A 6,260-nucleotide genomic window follows, 5' to 3' on the forward strand; every position below is an offset into this window, starting at 1 on the left:
AAGCCTTGTAATTAAGACCAAAGCTAATAACAACTTTGACATTTTTACGGTGAAGAAATATCCTCTCCATTAAAAGAAAAGAAAAAGTACGGGATCTCTCTAGAATCTTGGGTAGAGTTGTAATGTAACTAGGATACCATTACCCATGTGTTGCACGATTAAAACTACGCTTGATTGTTTTGTCTGAAATGAAGCCAAAATCAAAAATATTAACGTCATACTTAACTTTATTAATACAAGAATGAAAATAAGATTTAAATGAATTAAAGTCTATGTAATAAGACAAAGCATATCATTTGATTAAGCAATAGAAAGAATGGCGATAAGATTTAAAAAATTAAAGTTTAAGTGATTAGAAAAAGAAATATGTCTAAGTAAATTATATCTTGCATGTCTTAAAGAATAAAAGCTAATAATCAAAGGAACATCATGCTCAACCAAAACGACAACACCCAAAACGTAGCAAATCAACCAACTCAGCAACACCCCTATTTTTTTTCGAGACTAAACATCTTAGAAGAAATTTCAACATTAAAAGCATCCAACACATTTCTTTTAGAGTAAGTTGTCCCATTGCTGAAATTACTCGAACGTTTTCCATCAATATAACCAGCTGAACAAACAAACTCATCACCAGGCATATCAACCATAGATTTAAAACTATTATCAAAATCAACCAGCAGATTGAAAACATCATTCTTAATGACCTACATAGAAGATTAAAAAAAAATGAATCAAATAAATTAAAAATAACTAGAAAAAATAAATTAACTTCAAGCACTAAATAGAACTACCTTAGTAGAAGTAAAATTCTTTTCATAATCCATGAATGCTCCGATAATTTCCACCTCTTTGGATATTCTCATTACATTAAAAAAAGGATCAATGCAAGGGTTGTAGACAACCCTTAGTTCAACCTTGAAAAGAAACTTTTTACCAAGTAATGCTTGAAGCTCGGGGGGATAACCAACACAATTGTTTGCCTAAAGTATAAATACAATAACAAGTTATTTCATAATAAAGTAAGGAATCTAGAAAATAAAATTGACAACTAAAGTACAGCAAAGAACCTTGGAATATTTAATTACCCGAGCACAAGTCTTTCCAACAAGGCAATGAACATCATGATCAAACATAACAAACAGACCTTCTCCATAATCATCTTTAATCCTAACCTTCACCTCAAACCTAATAGTAATTTACACATTTAAAATTTAAATTCAGGTAATTACTACAATTTTAAACATAGAATGGAACTACTACTAATAAACCCAAACAAAGAATAGGAAGTTATGCAAAATCCAGATATCAATACTTTGGAACAGGTATGAAAAAATGTCTATCACAACCACTGCAATAGTAATCACCAAATCCTCGAAGTGATTTCCTATAGCACTTGCAAGCAAGATAGGAGTAATCACCCTCAGTTAATCCATCTATATAGGCACATACTATAAAAACACCATTTTCAGCATGATTCTTAAGCTCGGTGATTGTCTTCCTAGAAAACAAACGAAGAAATTCATCCTTTTTTGATACAGTAGACATGTCTCGCATGACTTTGATAGGAAACTTTGATTCAATTCCCTGAGAAAGCAACCTAAGAGTAAAAATATAATTTAATTAGACTATTAAAATATATCAAAGAAAAAATAAATGTAAAAAAGAATCAAATAAATTTTAATTAAACACAATTTGTTTATATTCATGTTTTACCCTTCTTTAAAGTTAACAACTTCAGGAACTTGAGGATTAATTGTAACAGCCCGATTTTCGCTAGTTTTATTTTATTATTTATTTATGTGTGTTATATGTGATTATTGCCTCTGTGTGTATTTTGGTTGGGAAGTGTAGAATTCGGTGTAGAAGGGTATTTTAGTAATTTTGGACTTAGGGGTATTTTGGTCATTTTGAGGGCAGGGGTAAATTTGTAATTTTTGCCGAAGGTTATTTTTAGTGCTTAGTGAGGGTTTTATTTTACTAAGTGTTGGAGAGTGGGGTAATTATTTAGTTTATCGTTAAGTGACCGTTAGCGTTGTATTTTACCGTTAAGTGAGTAGTAACATTTTGGGTTAGAATAGAAATGGGTTAGGCCCATTAAAACATTGTGAGTTGAGCCCAATTGAGTAGAGATTATATAAACACTAGTTGGTAGTGAAATTGGGGTCTTACAAACATTTCATTTCATTTCATTTCACAATTAGAGAGAGTTAGAGAGAAAAGCTCAAGAGGAGAAAAAGGGTTTTGAAGAGAAGGAACTAAAGAGAGCTAGGAGAGGCTAAAGAATCAAGGGTTGGAGCTAAAGTGAGGCACTAGCTAGTGATTGTGGAGAATTAAGGTAAGAGGGTTAGGTTTCAACCATAATTCATCTTTTTTTCTCTTTACCCATTTTTGTTAAATGGATGAATTGAACCTAATTGTTGTAAAATTCGTGCATAATTGTTGTTGTTATGTTTGAGAACATGATTTACCTGATAATTGCATGTTAGTATGTGAATTAACATGTTCAAATGTATAGTTGTTGGTGTTTTGTGTTCTTGAGCAAGTTTGATGAGAATTGATGTTGTGATGTTGAATTGTGCATGAATTTGTACTCATTAGTTGTTGTTATTGATTTAGAATATGTTGTTGTTGAATTGGTACTTTGGGTATCAAGATTGGTGAATTAATGATGAGATTTGATATTGTTATTGAAAGTTGAGAATGAATTGAGAAATTGGTGAATTTGGTTATGTTGATGATTTAATTCCAAAACTTGTATGTGTTTAAGTGTATTGAACCTATTTTGACCTATAAACACTTTCTGGAACTTGTTTTGGTGAATTGGGGGATTGAAAATGGGATTTTGGGATGAATTTGGGTTAGAACCCGTAACAGAGTTCTGGAAATCTGGTGTAGGACGCTTAAGCGTGCTTAGGACGCTTAAGCATCCCACCAGCGTCCCAGAAGCGTGCCAAATGCGTGCTGTTCTAGAAGTTACTGGAACTAGGACGCTTAAGCATGCGGAGGACGCTTAAGCGTCCTAGCCCCAGTTCGGCAACTTTTGATTTTTGTTTTCGAGCACTTGGGGACCAATCCTATACTTCTAAAATGTTTCGTTGGACTTAATTAACCTCTGTTTATGTCTTTAATCCTACTGGAACATGATTTGATTTGGTTTGGACTTGAATTTGTGAAAATCGTCTAACTTTTATAAAAACGGTCCAAACGTTGATTTTTCCGAAAACTCGTTTTTCTCCGGAATTTGAGGTGGGATTAAAGTTGTATATTGTTTATATGATTTCTAAAAATGGTTGTGATTGGTTTCACCAAGTCTTAACTTGTTTTACTTGAAAATGAGAGTTTTTGTGAAAAATGATGAAGTGAGACGAACTTTGAGTTTTTATTGAATTTGTCATGTTTGGCCAATGAATTGCTTATGTAATCTCTATTACGCGCATATGTGACTTGTGAGAATACATGGCATAGGCAATTGAGCTTGTTTACTTGGTTTTGACCCAAATGTTCAATTAACTTAATGTTGTGATTTTGAGAGACGTACTTAACTAGAAATGACTTTTGAGAATTAAGTGATGGTGAATCCTTTATGGAGAGTTATTATATGTTATGTAAAGATGATTGGTGGTGTATTTATGTGACAACTACATGTTGTGGAATTTTTGAATATTGTTGGTGATTGTATATACGATATGTAGTGGTGAATTGTTAATGATTGCATATATACAAGTATTGGTGATGGTGAGGTGATTATTGTTTGTGTGAACATATGCATTTGTAGTTGAGTCATATGTTCATGCATTCATGACTGATGGTGGTGGATTTTATATCCAATTGAGGTGATTACGATGTTTTTGTTGCATCGGAGGTGACGACCTTGAGGTGTTTTGGTACCACATGCATCTAGATGAGTCTAGAGACATTGCATAAACTGTTGGTGGATTGAATTGCATTAAGATGTGTTTGATGGTTGATTATTGCTAATTGTACTTGCGGATTGAATTGTTAATTGTTGATTGACAAGGTGAGGTTGTGATATGTGTATGATACACTTGTGGATATGAACTTGACGTAATGATATTGATTGATCTTGGATTGCTTATATGATGTGAATATTGAGGAACCATGTATGAATTGTCATTCTTATCCTTGATTATATCTTTTCATTTTCAAAGTTTTTATTAATCTTATATGAATTATGATGATGTAATGCTAACCCTCAGTGGTTTACCACCTACCTTTCCGTATGGACGGGTAGATGGAGTGCAGGATGCTTAGTCTGTTTTGCTTGACGATGCCGAGGAGTGGAGTTCCTCTTTATTTGCAAGTGTCTAGATTAGGGCTCTGATCTAGGATAGTTCTTGCATGTTGCTTTATTGACTATGTATTTTGGAGTTGAGATATTGTTGTATTTGAGATATGGAGGATATATTTTTATTATATTGAGATTGGGAGTTGTTTATGGATTGTATGTATATGTTCCGCTGCTATGTGATGTGACATGATCTTTACGCATGTATGTATTGTGGTTTATTCGAAGACGTAGCATCTATTTCTAGAATATGTTTGTATATTCGCGCGTTTTACCGCTTATTAGAAATAGGGTGTTACATTAATCAGCAACCTTGTGACTTTCCTGACACTTTGCAAAGAAGAATTTCTTGAACAAGGTAAATTAAAATTTTAAAATTGATAAATTAAAAATAGATACAGTATCATACCAATATCAAGGTATAGCCACAATTTAAAATTTTAATCTAAGAAATGAACATAAAAACCTATAACAAAATATACGGAACAGATAAATGAAATTACCTCTAAAAAAATTTAAATTTAGCATATTGAATGACAACAATTGGCATGGTCTCGCCGCATTTTTCCACAAGTTTCTTTAATACATCAACATATTCATTGAATAATGCACAACAAACCTTACGTACCACTGTCAAATATTTTTTGTTTATTAATCAAAAGACCAACCACAAATTAAAGATAACAGAATGAAACATATATATATATATATATATATATATATATATATATATATATATAATTTCCAATATTTAATATTAACCTGATATCAGTCAGCTCAACAACAACCATCCTAATGTTCTTCCCCTCTCTTATGCACTCTTTCGGTGCAGACATCGCACTCGAAAGCCCAATTATATCTAAGTATAAATACACAATATTCAAATTAAATTGTACTTTTCAGGTAATATATTTACAAAATTAATAATAAAGATAATAATAATGAATTAATAACAATTAAACATACATTATTACGAATTTAGGAAAAAAAATATACCAATTAAATGAAATGCATCATCCTTAATGGACTTAACATGGGATGATTTGAAAAGAGATAAAACATAATGAGGTATGATTGAAGCATGTATTTCCTGAATTACAGTGTTCAATTGAAACAAAATCCTAAACTCATGAGGGTTAGTGCGATAAATGCCAGTGTTCTGATCAACTCCCAAGAAAGATATCAAGTAAGCAACACCCTCCACTATTCTGCGTTGAAAAAGGTCAACAAGGTGTTCCTCTATCATTGCATGAATGCACATACCCTAAACATTAAAACAGGTTACTGACACAAATGGAAATATAAAACACAAACACTGTAAGATAACATTTCTTTGTATAATATTCGAAAGATCCAAACCTTTTCATCACACAAAACCATTTCAATAGAATTAGTTTGTTCTGGATTAATAAAGGATGGTAATTTCAATAATCTTAAGACTCAAACCTTCAGCCTCCAAGACTGTCCTCCAGTTTTCATATCACAAATGGAATCAATACCTGGATCCATGACATATAAGAGATAATACAAAGAGCAATTGTTTGGAAAGATTTGATAAAACGATATAGACGTATATTGTGATTACTAAACTAAATGGTCTTATACAATTGAATATAATAGAATTGAATTGAATATAATCGAATAAAAAGAAAGAAAATATACTATTCATCACCAAAATCTGCACTAAGATATTCATCATTATTTTTTTCGCATCAATCCAATCAATTGTCACATAGAACAGCATCAATGGTATCCTGCTACTGAACCAATTTCCCATTCTGAACTACCTCGAAAAACTAAAACCATCTAGTCACTAGACTATTGAATTCTTGGAAGTTGCACAAATTATGCTAAAAAATATATGAAGACATGGATGTGCCAAATTAAATAAAGCTTTTATCTACTCTTAGCATAATGCACCAAATTTGGTCCAAAAAATTGAAACCATTAA

The 6,260-nt window shown here is 31.8% G+C and overlaps 1 long non-coding RNA gene across 1 annotated transcript; it reads left to right on the forward strand.

Moving 5' to 3' along the window:
• The first annotated feature begins 2,047 nt into the window (after window positions 1-2,047).
• LOC146906154 (uncharacterized) lies at window positions 2,048-4,558 on the forward strand. Its single transcript, XR_015017546.1, has 2 exons — window positions 2,048-2,338; window positions 4,256-4,558. It is a non-coding gene; the product is annotated as an uncharacterized LOC146906154 (long non-coding RNA).
• Window positions 4,559-6,260: the final 1,702 nt, after the last annotated feature.

Source organism: Medicago sativa, chromosome 7 (assembly GCF_051527215.1).
Source record: "Medicago sativa cultivar Bolivia chromosome 7, Bolivia_mono, whole genome shotgun sequence".
In the NCBI taxonomy this organism is placed as follows: Eukaryota; Viridiplantae; Streptophyta; class Magnoliopsida; order Fabales; family Fabaceae; genus Medicago; species Medicago sativa.